The sequence below is a fragment of the Drosophila suzukii genome, chromosome 3, assembly GCF_043229965.1.
Source record: "Drosophila suzukii chromosome 3, CBGP_Dsuzu_IsoJpt1.0, whole genome shotgun sequence".
Taxonomy (NCBI): Eukaryota; Metazoa; Arthropoda; class Insecta; order Diptera; family Drosophilidae; genus Drosophila; species Drosophila suzukii.
In genome coordinates this window covers 39,534,899-39,555,132 of record NC_092082.1, presented here as the reverse complement: position 1 = coordinate 39,555,132, position 20,234 = coordinate 39,534,899, and the positions used below count along the sequence as shown (strand labels likewise).

At 44.4% G+C, this 20,234-nt stretch overlaps 1 long non-coding RNA gene across 1 annotated transcript; it reads right to left on the bottom strand.

Annotated features, from left to right (window-relative positions):
- Nucleotides 1–18,032: 18,032 nt before the first annotated feature.
- Nucleotides 18,033–18,520, bottom strand: LOC136117485 (uncharacterized). Its single transcript, XR_010655029.2, has 3 exons — nt 18,407–18,520; nt 18,260–18,349; nt 18,033–18,197 (listed from the first exon to the last, which is right to left on the bottom strand). It is a non-coding gene; the product is annotated as an uncharacterized lncRNA (long non-coding RNA).
- Nucleotides 18,521–20,234: the final 1,714 nt, after the last annotated feature.

Here is a 20,234-nt window from a genome sequence, read left to right as displayed (position 1 = left end):
CAGGTCCGAGAATGGTCGTTCAGGTTCGACGGGGCGGAAAAACCATTTCAGTTCCTGGAGCAGGTAGAATGGTCCGCCAACACGTACGGCTTGTACCTTGATATGATCCCTCGAGCGATGCCGGAGTTGCTTAAAGGAAGGGCGTTGAAATGGTTCATCGCCAACAGCAAGCAATGGAGAACCTGGGCAGAGTTCATAGAAAGCTTCCACACCAGTTTTCTGCCAAGAGATTTCTTCACCAGGCTAGTGGACCAGGTCCGCCAACGGAAGCAAGGCTTCAGCGAGTCGTTCAAGGACTACATGATCGACATGCATACGATGGTGAGGCCACTTAACTACTCTACGAAAGAAACGTTAAGGGTCATTAAAGAGAACTGCACACCAAGCCTACGGATTTTCTTAAAAGCATACAAAGTGTCCGACCTGGATACGCTAATGATCCTAGCCTATGAGTACGAAGAACTTGAAAAGGAACGGGAGGTTTTCGCACAGGAGAACAAGTTCTCAAAGACCAAGTCGGCGTCACCAACGCAGGTGACATGCAGAAGATGCGAGGAGACAGATAGCCAGGACATACGAGGAAATGACCCATGGTCACCACCACACCAAGCCAGACGACAGCAGGCAACAGACGCGGAGGCCATTGGACACAACCCCCACAGAAACAGAGACATCCAAACAATACCTTGTGGAGGCCGCCAAGCAACACACAGAGGCCACAAGATGCCACCCATATTACAGACCCGCAGGAGGCCTGTCGAAAATGCGGTATGAACGGACACTGGGCTAGAGGATGTCGAAACCAGTGGCTGTTGATTTGCTGGATATGCGGCAAGGTTGGTGTCAGGTGCGTCGATTGCTGCCAACGATCGGGAAATGGCCAGCGATCTCAGCCGCAGAGAGACGAGCGGGGATCGCACAATGCCACCTCTCCAAACTAACGGGCAAGCTAATCGAGGAGGAGCAGCAGTTGTCCGCAGCTGTGATGATTGGTGGGAACAGCTACAAAGCCACAATCGACACCGGAGCAACGGCAAGCTTCGTTAGCGAAGAATTGGCGGACAATATTGCTGCTCTAGGAAGGATTACAAAGACGAGACGGCAAGTTAGGTTGGCAGATGGAAGGTGCGGCGGAATTGATGCGCAGCTCCAGGTGGAGGTCAAATTCGGCAACAAACAAGTGACCATGTGCCTGTTGATTTTACTCGGAGTAGTGGATTCATTAGTGTTGGGATGGAACTTCCTGAAACAAGTCGGAACCGAGATAAGGTGTGCTGGACACGAGATAATAATACCAGCCAGGAGCCGACACAATGGATGGCTCGAGGAGAAGCTATCAGTAGCAGTCGTTCAACAAGTAAACGAGTTGGACGATACTACAGCGTTCTTTGAAGCAGAGTTGGCAGACTTCAGCACAATGACGGGAACATCGAATATGGCAGAACACCAGATCAAAATGAAGGATGACAAGCCAATCAAGCAGAGATACTACCCCAAGAACCCGAAAATTCGAGGGAAAATCAACGCAAAGAAGGACGAGCTTCTCCAAATGGGGATCGTAGAGCATTCAAAGAGCCCATACAGCTCCCCCATCGTGATGGTGAAAAAGAAGACAGGCAAGTGGAGATTGTGTGTCGACTTCAGGCAGATCAACGCGAAGTCAGTGAAGGATGCCTACCCAATGCCCCGCATAATCCACATCCTGGACCAACTAAGGGATGCGCGGTACATCAGCAGTTTGGACCTGAAGGATGGATACTGGCAAATCCCACTGGAAGAGAGTAGCAGGCAATATACGGCGTTCACAGTACCAGGCAAAGGTCTGTTTCAGTGGAGGGTAATGCTGTTCGGACTTCACTCGGCGTCGGCAACGTTTTAGCGAGTTTTGGACCAAGTAATTGGCCCCGAGATGTCACCTCACACAAAAGAAACCTGAGAGAAGTGTTCCGGCGTCTAAAGGAGGCAAACCTGAGGCTGAATTCAGAAAAATGCCAATTCTTTAAAAAGGAACTGCTTTACCTGGGACATCGAGTGACAAGCGAGGGAATAGGAACAGATCCAGAAAAAGTAGCCGCCATCGCCGAACTGGAACCGCCATCGACCGTCAAAGAACTCCGGCAATACCTAGGAGTGACGTCATGGTACCCCCGATTTGTACCAGATTTTTCCAGAATCGTCGAACCCCTGAATGACCTGCTGCGCAAAGGCAGTAAGTGGGAGTGGACACCAGAGCAGCAGATGGCGTTTGAGGAAGTAAAGGCAAGACTCGTGGCAGATCCTGTGCTAGCACGCCCGGACTTCAGTAGAACTTTCATCCAGCAAACAGACGCCAGCGACTACGGCATCGGAGCAATATTGACCCAGGACACCGAAAAGGGCGAAAGAGTAATCTCCTATTCGAGCCGAACACTGAACGGCGCGGAGAAGAACTATTCAACAACAGAGAAGGAGTGCTTGGCGATCGTCTGGGCGATTCGGAAGCTCAGGCCATATCTGGAAGGTTACCACTTTAAGGTAGTAACCGACCACATGGCCCTGAAATGGCTCAACAGCATCGAAAGCCCTTTAGAAAGGATCGCCAGATGGGCCCTGGAGCTACAACAGTACGACTTTGAGATAGCGTACAGAAAGGGTCAGCTAAACGTGGTGGCCGACGCATTATCAAGACAACCACTACCAGAGACGCTACTTCGTTGGACCCCTACCAAGATCTAAGCCCGGGAACCAAATGCTGCTGGTCATGATAGACAGATTTTCGAAATGGACGGAACTGGTGCCCCTGCGCAGTGCGACAGCAGAGTCGCTCAAGAAGGCGTTTAGGGAACGCATAATCGCAAGGTACGGGGTCCCGAAGGTGGTCATAACGGAGAACGGAGTGCAGTTTGCAAGCCGCATCTTTAAAGGTTTCCTGGCTGAGATGGGTATAAGGCAACAATTTACCGCACCATACACACCACAAGAGAATCCAACCTAACGAGCAAACAGAACGGTCAAGACCATGATTGCGCAATTCATAGGGCAGGACCAGAGAAACTGGGACGAGAAGTGGCCGGAGATTATGCTAGCAGTGAACACGAGCACATCGGAATCCACCGGCCATACACCGGCGTTTCTTACCCAGGGCAGGGAACCACGTCTACCCAGCAACCTATATGATAAGGAAACCCTAGGCACTGGACGAGCTACGGAGACCCCTGAGAAAAATGCCAACAAACTGAGAGAGGTATTCGAGATCGTGCGGCGAAATATGGAAAAGGCATCCCAGGGCCAAGCCAGACACTACAATCTGAGAAGGAGGCAATGGTCACCAGCCGTGGGCGACATAGTGTGGGCCAAAAAACACCACCTGTCCAAAGCGGCTGAAGGATTCGCTGCAAAGCTAGCCCCGAGGTACGATGGTCCTTACCAGGTCGTAGATTTCGCCTCTCCAGTAATCTGCAAAATTCGCCACACACAGTCGAAGAAAGAAAAGACAGTCCACGTTGGCGAGCTCAAGCAACAACAAAACGAGCAGACAGCAGAAACGTCAGATTGTCTAATGACAGGTACGACGCGACAGGATTAGGCGTCAGGCCGAAGCGAGAGTCATCCATACGCCACACGGAAAGGACGATCAGGATAGAACAAGGACATGGATAAGGATCTCACGTTGATCCAGACTGCGAGGCCACAGGATTATGCGTCAGGCCTAAACGAGAGTCATCCACACGCCACGCAGAAAGGTCAACCATAAGGGTAGTGCACAAGGACGTGGATAATGACGGAGGGTGATCCCGACCGCAAGGCAACAGGATTCAGCGTCGGGCAGTTGCCAGAGTCATCCGCGATTACGCCAGGCGGAAGGGACACTTACAAAACGGCACAAGGATACGGGATACGTGTAGGGATCCAAACCGCAAGGCAACAGGTTTCAGCGTCGGGCGCGAGCCAGAGTCAACCGATAACGCTACGTAGAAGAGAGTATGCGCGGAGGGAGACAAGCAACACAAGTCGCGCAGTCCAGACATACACCGCAGCATCCGGAGATTTTATACGGAATGCGCCGGACGAGCTCGTCTAGTTGTTACCCGAGAAAAGAGGAGGACGGTGCAGAATCAGATCTACACCGAAGCCAGCTGGTGACAGACAGACAAGACAGAATCACGCACCATACCAACAGTTAACTAAAAACAAGAAAAAGAACGGGGCATGCATGGGCCGCACCAGCAACCTGAAATGCAAAGGGGGCTTAATGCAGGAAGCAGAAACGGACATCATAATACTTACCTGCTGACCTGGTTGCAAAGTGAATGCAAAGTCCTCTTCTCTTTCGAGAACTGCCAATATGGAGTCCGATGCAGCCGACAGAAGACGAGTGAAGGGCGAGAGAGGACGAAAGGAGATGAAAAGGAGTGAAAGAAATGCAAAAAAAAACTTACCTATGAAAGTTGCAAAATCACCACGAGCCAGGGAAGGGGGCGCCTCGGCGATCGATTGGCACTGGACGATAGTGCGATCGATGGGCATACGAAAATTAAAAAATCGGCCAAGGTGGAAATATCGCAACGAGCAGGTGGCAACGCCGCACCGTCGGTGTTGGTATGCGAATAAACATCGATCACGCACGAATGGTGTGACCAGGCGGAGGAAACATGGAAAGGAGTGAGACGCAGCAATGAGCAGCGAGCTGGGGATCGATAGCCCATGAGTATCGATGTCCCAGTGGAAACACGAGAAATATCGGCGCGGGAGATTTAAAGTTGCTAGGAGGAGGATGACCAGCGCTGTAGAAACTCAAGGAAGTTAAGAGCGTCGAGGGAGCAACGAGGGAGCGCCGCGGAAATCACAAGGACTCGAAGGCTAGGACATGCAAGGAAACGCCGGAGAGTAGAAACAAGTTTTAAATGTTTCCCGAAGTAAGGGGGGAATGTGAGGAGTTGAATAACTCCCCACAAATAGAAGCAGCAGCAGATGGCCGGCCGCTTACCAGATACGCGGCGAATTCGCGTAGTTACGGCGCGGCGAGGAGAGTTTGGAGACTTGGATGGAGAACGAGAGAGTTTGGAGACCAAGGATGGAGAGTAAGAGAGTTTGGAGACCAAGGATGGAGATCGAGACAGTTTGGAGACCATGGACGGAGAGCGAGAGAGCTTGGAGACCAAGCATGGAGATCGAGAGAGAATGGAGACTTCGCGGGCAACGGAACGGAACTCCACCGGACTTTGGACTCTCCCGTGAACTTTGGACCGGGAGAGGAAGTGCCTCATCTCGGCAGTGGAGCGGCACACAGGCGTGCCACAAGCATATCGGGAATCAGCGGGAAGACAGCAGTGGGCGGAGCATCGATTGGAAGCGGTACGTGAAGGACAAGTGGGTCAACCAGGAGTCACGGACTTTGGACTCGGAGTGGAGAGATCCAGCGGGCCGTGCGCAAAAGGGAAATAACGGTTCCTGGAGGCCCTATATAAGGCCGCAGAGCGCTGGCAGCTGGATCAGTCGATCACGAGGAGTAAAACCTTCAAGATCAGTTAAAGTACCAAGTGAACAGTCAGTCAAGCAAGTAAGTCGTCGGAAGCAGCGCCGTGGGAAGCACACAAGGAGCAAGATCGCTACGTCGAGACGTTCGGGATTGGGACATCAGGAATCTCCAAATTGAGAAACAAGTGGCTGAGTTCTGGAAGGCACCACGCGGCTAGGTCACGGCGTTTGTTTTCCAACTTTTTCACGACCACACCCTGGCGAGTCGCCCGGCGGGTCTGTCAGAGACAAGCAAAAGAGTCCTAAGACGAAGAACCGGCAGCGTGAAGGACGAGCGGTAGATCGATTTGCGGTTTCAAGAGGCTGCCGCCTGGAGAGCCCTGCGATTACCGGCGAAGTTCCCGAACAGCAACCGCCCAACTCCTCGAGTGCCAGAACGACGAGACACTGGTCAGACGACAGCGCAGAGGACATCGACGGCGACGCCAGCAGACATTTCCGGCAGCCACGTTACCATCGCCGCGCGGAGCTCATTGGGGAGCGCAGGAGCGTCACGGACGTCACGCATTAGGGTGAAGCCGGGTGGAACGTTCGTCTGCGCTACGCGTAAAGCAACGTGAACTGCTAGACAGCTTCCTGGCGGCAGCCTTGACTGTCAGCGCGATCTGAGCAAGAACCTAGCGGGACCGTCCGGGACAGAGCAAGGGACAGGTCTTGCCTCGAAAGGCGTCGGCCTGGAGAACAAGGCTTGTTCACCCTAGTCTGAGAACGGTGTCGCCTCCCTAAGCCCACAAGGCCGAACCCTCTGCGGGTCTAAGGCGCAACAAGCGACCTCGAGGCAGCGCATCGGCAAGCAAGCAGAGGCGGCCACTACGAGCGACCCGAAACCCAGGAGCCAGCGGAAGCCGAGTCATCGCGTCGAGGAGCCAGAAAGAGGAGCGCCAGCAGCCGGCGGAACCGGAGCCAGGAGATACCGAAGCCAGCCCAGCCACACACCCGCTGTACTAATACCACGAGAATAAATCCCACTATTACCATTTGAACCCTTTGTTTTCTCACTGATCTACGGGCAATCACGTCATATAAATTTGGTGGGACGAACAGACAATCTTCTGAGCTAGCCGCACGAATCTCGTAGCGAGCAGACACAAAAAAAATCAGTTCGTTACATCTGGCGCCCAACGTGATTGTCCCAACAGTGAGAACAGCACAACAAAAATGGGAAAGAAGTGGATTTACCGCCTCAAGAAGGAGGACTTCGCCCATGTCGCACAGAGGCTTAATGTCGCCCTGGAGGGCAGGCTAGAAGACATGAGGAAGGCACTGTCGGACTACTTCTCAGAAACAGAGAACGACCCACAACTTGTCGACATCTGGGCCGAGCTGGAAGCAACATACCATGACAGAGCCCAAGCATTACGTTAACAAACTAATGTTATACTTTTGTTACATGTTTTTCTATCAGTTCGGTCACACTCGGACATTATAGTTAAAAACATTCCATTTTGATTATTAGATACTTCGGAATTTTAGTTCTGATTTAAAGTCGGTTCTTTACCAGGTTTTCAGTTTTCAAACCACATCTTCTATCCAATTAAAATCGAGATTTGTTCTAGCTGGAAAAATTCGGCTAGTCCCTCTTTTGATTGGTTAGACCTCAAAATAAATTTTTTATATAATTAATTCCGCAAACATTTTCAGTTAATAACTAGTACCTATCGAACAACAATCAACCTGATGCTACATTACTCCTCAGGGCAAGCCCCTCTTATTTTTATGAAACTATTGCATTCCCTATTTCTCAAGGATCTTTCTCGTCTTGTCATTGTTGAATGATTATCGTATACCTCAATCGCATATCGTATGTTTCTATCGCATTTTGTATATTTCTATCGCATATCGTATATTTCTATCGCGTATTGTAAAGCTTCCATTTCTCTTTTAAGGTTTTTGAGTTTAGTTAGTTGTTTAGTTAGGCTTTAAGTCGTTTAAAAACGTCGATTAGGCACAACAACGAGAACCTAGTTTCTCTAGGTGATGATGACTCAGTGACGTCCACCCTCTGCAATGGAGTAGTTTTCGAATTGGATTTAATTGAAACTGTTTGTAAACATTTCTTTCATAAGGCTTGTCTACAAAACTGGCTGCAGGATAACAACACTTGTCCAACATGTTCTCAAACATGTTCTCAATCCCAGACGGTATCGAATCCAAATTCCGGTATCCAAAATCTAATGATGATCGTAACGCCGATAATCAGAGCAATGTTATCGTCTCTCAGGATGTCAACTCGAATCCCTATCAAGACAATAGGCAAACTAATGACTCAGATGCAACCGAAGACCCAGATCAGCAAAGTCTTGCGAATCAAATGCGAGCATTTCAAAAGAGCATGTTGGAGAACCAGAGAACATTTCAAGTAACCATGACAGATACAATCACAGAAAAAATGACTCAGATGGTTAGCCAATTGAATAGGTCTTCGTTTGTGGATAACAATACGCAGCATGTATTCAATACAATCAGGGCCAAAACAGTCAGTGAGTTAGGAACTCTCCGGATGTGCGAAGCGATCGCAGCGATCTTTCTTTGTATCGTCCTGACAGAATTTCAAATGTGATTTCCAACTGGCGAATCAAATTCAGTGGGTCAGCTGAAGGCATCGCAGTTGAGGATTTTATATACCGTGTAAACTGTCTCAGTACACAAAGCCTAAACAAAAATTTCGATTTGTTGTCGCAGTTTGCAAATTTGCTATTTGCAGGTCCTGCTCTATCTTTTTACTGGCGTGTTCATTGGTCGGTAGATGACGTGAGTTGGCATGTATTATGCAGACGCTTAAAGGAGAGATAATCAGATCAGAGATCAGACCGTGAAATAAAAAGTGCCATCCGTCGTCGTAAGCAGGGTTCAAACGAAAGTTTTGAAGACTTTCTGACGCAATGCTTATCATAGCTAATTCCCTCCGAGAGCCCATGCATGATTGTGAGCTAGCCAGCGAAGTGCGCCACAATCTTAAGCCAGACTTGAAACTTGAGCTACTGCATGTTGACACCCCTTCTTTGGAAGCTTTGCGTAAGGCGTGTCACCGCCACGAAGAATTTTATCGTAGCACTCGATGGAAGCCAATTCAACGCCCTAATGTAAACAAACGGTTTGTCAACACAATTCTTCACGAATACGATTCTAAAGATCAGCGAAGCCGTTGTCGAGGGCGAAGTCTGCGCAATTAAGCCTGCAGATAAATTCATATGTTGGAACTGTGATGAAACCGGTCACAGGTACCATGATTGTCTAAAACCTCGCCGTATTTTCTGTTACGGTTGCGGCATACCCGATGTATATAAACCAAATTGTGCAAAATGTAAATCGGTATCATAAAACTCCAAGCAGGACATTCGCAAAATGAATGTCCGCCGTTAGCCTCGGATATTCTAAGTACTCCGGATGCTGCGGCAACGGATAATTTACCTGATTTGTCTACTCCCAAACCTGATGTACCGACTACTAAAGCGTTCAATACATATCATCTGTACTTGCAAGAGTATCTTAAGCGAAAGCTTAAACCTGTTAGTGTCAATTCTATCTTTGCTTACAAACGTCATTCTACCTTGCGTATACGCAAATTCTGGATGCGCAAACGAGCTTTTAACCGTTGCATTATCTCATCAAGCATCCACAAAAAGAATAACATCCGGCCTTCCACAATGATAGAGATATTCGGCCACGAATATTCAGCTCTCTTAGACAGCGGAGCCAACAAAATGTCATTGGTGGAAAGCTTGCCCAACAAATAATATCTAACAAACTGTACAACAAATTCAAAAGCGTAGTCCGTACTGCAGACGGTCAAACGCAATCCGTGGCTGGCACAATCTCCATTTCCTTGACGTACAACTCTATAGATTCAAAATTTGAATTCTTAATAGTACCCTCTATTCAACACAGCGTCATATGCGGCATGGATTTCTGGGAAACCTTTGGCATTTCCATCCAACTTTCGTTTTCAGTTAACGAAATTGAATACAAACCAGAGAACGACCCCTCACACATCTGTTTATCCAACGCACAGAAATCAAAGCTAAAAAAGGTAATCGACTTCTTTCCATCATTCGAAAGTGAGGGCCTCGGTTTGACCAGATTGATAGAACACAACATTGACACATCTACCGCGAAACCAATCAAACAAAGGTTTTATCCTTTATCGCCAGCTAAGGAAAAGCTTTTGTGTGTCGAAATCGATCGCATGATTGAAATGGACGTCATAGAAGAGGCAGCATCATCGCCTTGGTCTTCTCCGGTTACCTTGCACGTCAAACCTGGCAAGGTTCGTTTCTGTCTCGATGCGAGGAAACTTAATGCATTTACCGTTAAGGATGCTTATCCGATTCCTATTATGGAAGGTCTGCCAAGTCGTCTCCCGCCAGTGCATTGCAAATCTAAAATAGATCTCAAGGATGCGTTTTGGCAAATCTGCCTAGATCAAGAGTCCCGTGCAAAGACAGCGTTCACGATACCGAACCGTTCGCTGTACCAATTCAAAAGGATGCCATTTGGTTTGACCAACGCTTCGCAAACCATGTGCCGTTTAATGGACCTGGTAATACCGTATCAGCTGAAGGCGCATGTGCTAGTCTACCTCGATAACCTTTTAGTGTTGTCAAACAACTTTGAAGACCATCTTCTACATCTTTCTGAGGTAGCCACCCAGCTGAGAAAAGCAGGAAAAGTCAGTTCTGTCTGAAACGGGTAGATTACTTGGGATATTTGGTTGGAGAAGGAACACTTCAAGTGAATCCAAACAAGATTAGCGCTGTTAGTGAATTCCCGATACCAAAAACTCAGAAACGGCTGAGAAGATTTCTTGGTATGACTGGTTGGTACCAGCGCTTCATTTCGAACAATTCCTCGGTCATATTCCACCTAACAGAGTTGCTACGTGGCAAAGACTTCCAATGGAATGAACATGCTCAAGAAGCCTTTGAGAACATCAAAGCCAAGTTATGTTCTGCCCCATGTCTCGTTCACCCCGATTATGAGAAACCATTCATTCTGCAGTGCGATGCCTCACTACATGGTGTTGGTGCAGTTCTGGCCCAATGTGACCAATCTGGTTGCGAACGACCAATAGCGTTCATGTCCAAAAATATTAAAAAAGCCCAACGTCACTATAAAGTTACAGAACTTGAATGCATGGCTGTAGTCTTGGCAATCAAAAAGTTCAGGATGTATATTGACGGACATTCTTTCAAAGTAGTCACTGACCACTCCAGTTTGCGTTGGCTTATGAATCAATCTGATTTAAGCGGTAGACTGGCCAGATGGGCTATCCAACTTCAGGGTTACTCATTTAAAATCGAGCATCGTAAAGGATGTGAAAATGTCGTGGCGAATGCTCTATCCCGTGCCTTCGAGGACGTTGAAGTTGCTGCGCTGAATTTTGAGGTTCACCCTGAAATCGATCTCGCTTCAGATGCTTTCCAATCGGAAGAATACTCTGCACTCTGGAACAAATTCTCGACCTCACGCTACCTGATTTCCAAGTAGTCGACGACTTCATCTATCACCGTGCAGCATTTCCCAATTCAATTGACACTTCACCAGACGATTGCTGGAAATTGTTCGTACCCGATCAGTGCCGCCCATGACCAACCATCATCTGCGCATTGTGGAATGACCAAATGCCTAGAGCGCATTCGCCGCCGCTTTTACTGGCCAAACATGGTAATCAACGTGCGGGACTACATACGCAACTGCGAAACGCACCTATGGGCGCTCAAATGCATAGCGAAAGGATATTTCAACGACTCTATCTGGATTTTATTGGCCCACTTCCGCGATCCAAGTCTGGAAATATAGGCATATTGATTATCCTGGATCACTTTTCTAAATTCACTTTTCTAAAGCCAGTGAAAAAATGTACCACTAAAGTGTCAGTATATTGTCAGTATATTGTATATATTGTATATTGCAGGACGAAATCTTTCCCTGCTTTGGTGTGCCTGAGACAGTCGTGAGTGACAACGGCACTCAGATTAAAAGCCGTGACTTCTCCGACTTCCTTTCGAAATATGGCCTGCGCCACATGTTCACTGGTGCCTAGGCTCCGCAGTCCAACGCAGCGGAAAGAGTCAACCGTTCAATTAACGCGGCTTTGAGAGCTTACATCCTCATCCATCAACCTTTCAAGGACTGACGAGTGTCAGAAAATTCGTGCAAGCATCCATAAACATCTGAGCAAAGCTTATGAGACGAACCAGCGCACATATAACCTACGTACGAGGCCTAGATCGTTCGAAGTAGGTCAAGAGGTGACAAAACGGAACTTTGCGATGAGCATCGCTGCCAACAATTTCAACGCAAAGCTAGCCCCAGTCGGAACAAAAGCACGTGTTAAGGAGAAACTTGGTCAATCACTATATGTTCTGGAAGACATGAACGGCAAGGAGCTTGGTAAATTCCATGCCAAGGACATCTGGTGATCCCTCCTGACTCCTTTTGCAGTTTTTATTGTTAGTCACAGGGACTAAAAATCAAAGCTGTGGTTGTGGGAGTCAGTATATTCGGTTAAGTTGGCATTCCTAGTTAAGACATTACTCATGGTAATTAACATAAATAGCCCAGATGCAACCCTTCAGTAGCAAGGATCCGATCCTCGCTCGAATACCAAAAATACCATTTTTATGGATTTTGGGGATTTTGTGCATCCTACATCCACTCTAGACGCCATGATTTCCTCCTTTTTGTCGCAAGCTTCCCCCGAGATCGCTTCGTTCCCTGCGTAAAGTGTTACATTTTTAAACCCGTTCGCATCCATACATCCGCGTGTGAAATTCTTGGAATTTTGTTTGACTAGTACGACCTGTTATCACTCCCAATATTGGTGGTAAGACAATTCGACGATATATTTAAAGAATCTAATCGTGAAAAGAACCCTTCAGCTCCAAAAAAAAAGTTTCACTTGTGAATCACCTTGTGAATCCCGTGGGACATGTCCTCTTGCACAAGTGAAGAACAAGTGACGCTCCATATAGAAAATTGTATGGGATGTCCGCATTTTCACAAGTGAAAATTTTTCGAAGTCCCACGGAATTTCACTTGTTCCTTATGGCCTTCGTATGGCCTGTAACGAGCCGGTGACACGTCCCTTGTGAAAATCAAAAATTTTCCATGAGTTTTCACTTATGAAATCACTTGCAAGTGACACGTCCCAAGTGAAATCACTTGTGAAAATCAGAATTTTTCCCATGAGTTTTTACTTATAGAATTTAAAATACATAAATTTGTATATACTTTTAAATATATTTTAATTAAATAATGTTATTTAGGTTTTCTGTTAAAGGACAATTATTGTTAGTAAGCCTAATTTTATGTTACGTTAATTTGCTTTTTACGTTGGTCATCGCCTTCCTTAAACCTTTGTCCGGGTCCTCCGAATCCTTGGCCAACGCTCCTGATAAAATTTATGGTCATATGCTTAACAAACGAAAGAAGTAAATCTGCTGCGCACAATTTAAATGGCTTGCTTCCCTCAATAACTCAAACAGAATGAATGATTTCTTTTGTTTTCTCTTCGCAGTTGGCACGTGTCACTGCACCTATACCCTTTCTAAAGCGAAAAATATCCGACTACATAACTTTTACTTTTTTTAGTAAAAAATATAAAAAGGAATTCTTCAAAAATGGTACTATTAAAATGTTTTAAATATTTCAATAAATTTTAACGAACTAAATTTCTATAACTTAACTAAAAAATTATATTGTAATATTAATGTATAATACGTAAGCATAACATTAAAAGTAAATTCAATTTACTTAATTTTACTATAATCTATAATTTTTGTGGCGCAGCGACATGTGAATGCCCTAATAATTTAGGAGCATTATTGTATATCGAAAAAAAAACAACTAATATTGTTTTATAAAAGTAAATTATTATTAAATTATTTACTTTTATAAAACAATATTAGTTGTTTTTTTTTCGATATACAATAATGCTCCTAAAATATTAGGGCATTCACATGTCGCTGCGCCACGAAAATTTTTCCGCCAAAACATTAGTCGCTAGTCGGACATAACGGAGAAACTCAAAAGAAATAACGGACCTGCCGAAATTTGTCTCTGAGAGCGCCGAGTGCAGGCAGATTATAAGACAAAGAAAGAGAGGGAAGCTCCGAATATCTGCCTCTCTTTGTTGCACGATCGTTTTCGTAGGCAGTCTTCTACACTGCGCCGACTTCTCTGCTGACGTCAACAGCGGCACAGCGTTTTAGGCACAAAAAAAAAACAAAAAAGCTTTTTGCCTTGAGCCATGTCACCGCGTCCCTACTGCAGAACTGAAGGGAATCTTTTATCTTTGCCACACCTGGATAAATTTCATCATCGTCGAATCATAAGCGGCTTCAAGGATCGCCGCCGTCAACCCGCGTGAGGTTTTGACCTTGCCAAGCCCGTACCACGATCTACGGATCACGTTGCAGTTCGGGCGAAAATCGCACCGGCGCCGATTCGGCGCAATTCGGGCCAGACAGCGGAGGCAGATGCCGCATCCCAAATGGAATTTAAATTCCAATTCTGGCTTCCAGTTAATTTTGGCCGGGACTGCTAACTCGTTTTTGTATCGTTAAAGCGATTGTAGTTTAATTTTCTTATTCTAAATATTTGTACGACAAGTTCTAATTTAATTTACGATTCCTATTTAGCCATTATACTTGCGTGTGTGCTTAAAACATAGTATGACATATATAAACCTAAATCAAACTATTCTACAGAGCACATCGATCGTCATCAGGCCTGCTGACTTCGTTGGAGAGTTTGTAAGTACGGCATAGCCGTAAATCATTTACATTCCTACATATATATATTCATTCTTGTCTGAGCCCGCACACTTTTGGTACAAATATATATATGTAAATTCTTCCACATTCGCGTATTGATAAATATTAAATAAGAATCGTTTGCCCTTATATACTTTAACGTAATCCGCCTAAAAGCTTTTCTGTAATTTTTGAGTAAGTTTGCCGCATATCGATAAAATATGTAATCAATTTCGTAATAATTTAACGCAAACTAAATATCCATTTCTTTTCCTATTTGATAATCTTGTACTGGCACACGATCATATAGAGAGTCGTTTGGCGTGAAGAACGCTTAGTTTTAAGGTTTTAGTGTTAGGACTTGTAGTATTTAGAAACATGAACCATTTATTCTTAATAGTACCCTCTATTCAACACAGCGTCATATGCGGCATGGATTTCTGGGAAACCTTTGGCATTTCCATCCAACTTTCGTTTTCAGTTAACGAAATTGAATACAAACCAGAGAACGACCCCTCACACATCTGTTTATCCAACGCACAGAAATCAAAGCTAAAAAAGGTAATCGACTTCTTTCCATCATTCGAAAGTGAGGGCCTCGGTTTGACCAGATTGATAGAACACAACATTGACACATCTACCGCGAAACCAATCAAACAAAGGTTTTATCCTTTATCGCCAGCTAAGGAAAAGCTTTTGTGTGTCGAAATCGATCGCATGATTGAAATGGACGTCATAGAAGAGGCAGCATCATCGCCTTGGTCTTCTCCGGTTACCTTGCACGTCAAACCTGGCAAGGTTCGTTTCTGTCTCGATGCGAGGAAACTTAATGCATTTACCGTTAAGGATGCTTATCCGATTCCTATTATGGAAGGTCTGCCAAGTCGTCTCCCGCCAGTGCATTGCAAATCTAAAATAGATCTCAAGGATGCGTTTTGGCAAATCTGCCTAGATCAAGAGTCCCGTGCAAAGACAGCGTTCACGATACCGAACCGTTCGCTGTACCAATTCAAAAGGATGCCATTTGGTTTGACCAACGCTTCGCAAACCATGTGCCGTTTAATGGACCTGGTAATACCGTATCAGCTGAAGGCGCATGTGCTAGTCTACCTCGATAACCTTTTAGTGTTGTCAAACAACTTTGAAGACCATCTTCTACATCTTTCTGAGGTAGCCACCCAGCTGAGAAAAGCAGGAAAAGTCAGTTCTGTCTGAAACGGGTAGATTACTTGGGATATTTGGTTGGAGAAGGAACACTTCAAGTGAATCCAAACAAGATTAGCGCTGTTAGTGAATTCCCGATACCAAAAACTCAGAAACGGCTGAGAAGATTTCTTGGTATGACTGGTTGGTACCAGCGCTTCATTTCGAACAATTCCTCGGTCATATTCCACCTAACAGAGTTGCTACGTGGCAAAGACTTCCAATGGAATGAACATGCTCAAGAAGCCTTTGAGAACATCAAAGCCAAGTTATGTTCTGCCCCATGTCTCGTTCACCCCGATTATGAGAAACCATTCATTCTGCAGTGCGATGCCTCACTACATGGTGTTGGTGCAGTTCTGGCCCAATGTGACCAATCTGGTTGCGAACGACCAATAGCGTTCATGTCCAAAAATATTAAAAAAGCCCAACGTCACTATAAAGTTACAGAACTTGAATGCATGGCTGTAGTCTTGGCAATCAAAAAGTTCAGGATGTATATTGACGGACATTCTTTCAAAGTAGTCACTGACCACTCCAGTTTGCGTTGGCTTATGAATCAATCTGATTTAAGCGGTAGACTGGCCAGATGGGCTATCCAACTTCAGGGTTACTCATTTAAAATCGAGCATCGTAAAGGATGTGAAAATGTCGTGGCGAATGCTCTATCCCGTGCCTTCGAGGACGTTGAAGTTGCTGCGCTGAATTTTGAGGTTCACCCTGAAATCGATCTCGCTTCAGATGCTTTCCAATCGGAAGAATACTCTGCACTCTGGAACAAATTCTCGACCTCACGCTACCTGATTTCCAAGTAGTCGACGACTTCATCTATCACCGTGCAGCATTTCCCAATTCAATTGACACTTCACCAGACGATTGCTGGAAATTGTTCGTACCCGATCAGTGCCGCCCATGACCAACCATCATCTGCGCATTGTGGAATGACCAAATGCCTAGAGCGCATTCGCCGCCGCTTTTACTGGCCAAACATGGTAATCAACGTGCGGGACTACATACGCAACTGCGAAACGCACCTATGGGCGCTCAAATGCAAAGCGAAAGGATATTTCAACGACTCTACCTGGATTTTATTGGCCCATTTCCGCGATCCAAGTCTGGAAATATAGGCATATTGATTATCCTGGATCACTTTTCTAAATTCACTTTTCTAAAGCCAGTGAAAAAATGTACCACTAAAGTGTCAGTATATTGTCAGTATATTGTATATATTGTATATTGCAGGACGAAATCTTTCCCTGCTTTGGTGTGCCTGAGACAGTCGTGAGTGACAACGGCACTCAGATTAAAAGCCGTGACTTCTCCGACTTCCTTTCGAAATATGGCCTGCGCCACATGTTCACTGGTGCCTAGGCTCCGCAGTCCAACGCAGCGGAAAGAGTCAACCGTTCAATTAACGCGGCTTTGAGAGCTTACATCCTCATCCATCAACCTTTCAAGGACTGACGAGTGTCAGAAAATTCGTGCAAGCATCCATAAACATCTAAGCAAAGCTTATGAGACGAACCAGCGCACATATAACCTACGTACGAGGCCTAGATCGTTCGAAGTAGGTCAAGAGGTGACAAAACGGAACTTTGCGATGAGCATCGCTGCCAACAATTTCAACGCAAAGCTAGCCCCAGTCGGAACAAAAGCACGTGTTAAGGAGAAACTTGGTCAATCACTATATGTTCTGGAAGACATGAACGGCAAGGAGCTTGGTAAATTCCATGCCAAGGACATCTGGTGATCCCTCCTGACTCCTTTTGCAGTTTTTATTGTTAGTCACAGGGACTAAAAATCAAAGCTGTGGTTGTGGGAGTCAGTATATTCGGTTAAGTTGGCATTCCTAGTTAAGACATTACTCATGGTAATTAACATAAATAGCCTAGATGCAACCCTTCAGTAGCAAGGATCCGATCCTCGCTCGAATACCAAAAATACCATTTTTATGGATTTTGGGGATTTTGTGCATCCTACATCCACTCTAGACGCCATGATTTCCTCCTTTTTGTCGCAAGCTTCTCCCGAGATCGCTTCGTTCCCTGCGTAAAGTGTTACATTTTTAAACCCGTTCGCATCCATACATCCGCGTGTGAAATTCTTGGAATTTTGTTTGACTAGTACGACCTGTTATCACTCCCAATATTGGTGGTAAGACAATTCGACGATATATTTAAAGAATCTAATCGTGAAAAGAACCCTTCAGTTCCAAAAAAAAAGTTTCACTTGTGAATTACCTTGTGAATCCCGTGGGACATGTCCTCTTGCACAAGTGAAGAACAAGTGACGCTCCATATAGAAAATTGTATGGGATGTCCGCATTTTCACAAGTGAAAATTTTTCGAAGTCCCACGGAATTTCACTTGTTCCTTATGGCCTTCGTATGGCCTGTAACGAGCCGGTGACACGTCCCTTGTGAAAATCAAAAATTTTCCATGAGTTTTCACTTATGAAATCACTTGCAAGTGACACGTCCCAAGTGAAATCACTTGTGAAAATCAGAATTTTTCCCATGAGTTTTTACTTATAGAATTTAAAATACATAAATTTGTATATACTTTAAAATATATTTTAATTAAATAATGTTATTTAGGTTTTCTGTTAAAGGACAATTATTGTTAGTAAGCCTAATTTTATGTTACGTTAATTTGCTTTTTACATTGGTCATCGCCTTCCTTAAACCTTTGTCCGGGTCCTCCGAATCCTTGGCCAACGCTCCTGATAAAATTTATGGTCATATGCTTAAAAAATTCGTTTTATTTGTTTATTTGCATATTTACCTTTTAGAGCTGTGTTTCACCCTTTGCAGGAATTTTATTGGCGCAAAACATTTCATCATCCACTTTCGGCTTACGGAACCCATTGAATACCTTAATACTTTAAACTAAGATCAATGCACAACATCTTCAACTTAATGAAACACTCACCTGACTTTAGTATTTTCACTTTAAAAAACGAAAGAAGTAAATCTGCTGCGCACAATTTAAATGGCTTGCTTCCCTCAATAACTCAAACAGAATGAATGATTTCTTTTGTTTTCTCTTCGCAGTTGGCACGTGTCACTGCACCTATACCCTTTCTAAAGCGAAAAATATCCGACTACATAACTTTTACTTTTTTTAGTAAAAAATATAAAAAGGAATTCTTCAAAAATGGTACTATTAAAATGTTTTAAATATTTCAATAAATTTTAACGAACTAAATTTCTATAACTTAACTAAAAAATTATATTGTAATATTAATGTATAATACGTAAGCATAACATTAAAAGTAAATTCAATTTACTTAATTTTACTATAATCTATAATTTTTGTGGCGCAGCGACATGTGAATGCCCTAATATTTTAGGAGCATTATTGTATATCGAAAAAAAAACAACTAATATTGTTTTATAAAAGTAAATAATTTAATAATTATTTACTTTTATAAAACAATATTAGTTGTTTTTTTTTATTTAATTTATTTAAATTTAATAATTATTTACTTTTATAAAACAATATTAGTTGTTTTTTTTTCGATATACAATAATGCTCCTAAATTATTAGGGCATTCACATGTCGCTGCGCCACGAAAATTTTTCCGCCAAAACATTAGTCGCTAGTCGGACATAACGGAGAAACTCAAAAGAAATAACGGACCTGCCGAAATTTGTCTCTGAGAGCGCCGAGTGCAGGCAGATTATAAGACAAAGAAAGAGAGGGAAGCTCCGAATATCTGCCTCTCTTTGTTGCACGATCGTTTTCGTAGGCAGTCTTCTACACTGCGCCGACTTCTCTGCTGACGTCAACAGCGGCACAGCGTTTTAGGCACAAAAAAAAAACAAAAAAGCTTTTTGCCTTGAGCCATGTCACCGCGTCCCTACTGCAGAACTGAAGGGAATCTTTTATCTTTGCCACACCTGGATAAATTTCATCATCGTCGAATCATAAGCGGCTTCAAGGATCGCCGCCGTCAACCCGCGTGAGGTTTTGACCTTGCCAAGCCCGTACCACGATCTACGGATCACGTTGCAGTTCGGGCGAAAATCGCACCGGCGCCGATTCGGCGCAATTCGGGCCAGACAGCGGAGGCAGATGCCGCATCCCAATTGGAATTTAAATTCCAATTCTGGCTTCCAGTTAATTTTGGCCGGGACTGCTAACTCGTTTTTGTATCGTTAAAGCGATTGTAGTTTAATTTTCTTATTCTAAATATTTGTACGACAAGTTCTAATTTAATTTACGATTCCTATTTAGCCATTATACTTGCGTGTGTGCTTAAAACATAGTATGACATATATAAACCTAAATCAAACTATTCTACAGCGCACATCGATCGTCATCAGGCCTGCTGACTTCGTTGGAGAGTTTGTAAGTACGGCATAGCCGTAAATCATTTACATTCCTACATATATATATTCATTCTTGTCTGAGCCCGCACACTTTTGGTACAAATATATATATGTAAATTCTTCCACATTCGCGTATTGATAAATATTAAATAAGAATCGTTTGCCCTTATATACTTTAACGTAATCCGCCTAAAAGCTTTTCTGTAATTTTTGAGTAAGTTTGCCGCATATCGATAAAATATGTAATCAATTTCGTAATAATTTAACGCAAACTAAATATTTATTTCTTTTCCTATTTGATAATCTTGTACTGGCACACGATCATATAGAGATTCGTTTGGCGTGAAGAACGCTTAGTTTTAAGGTTTTAGTGTTAGGACTTGTAGTATTTAGAAACATGAACCATTTATCGTATTTGTCGTATC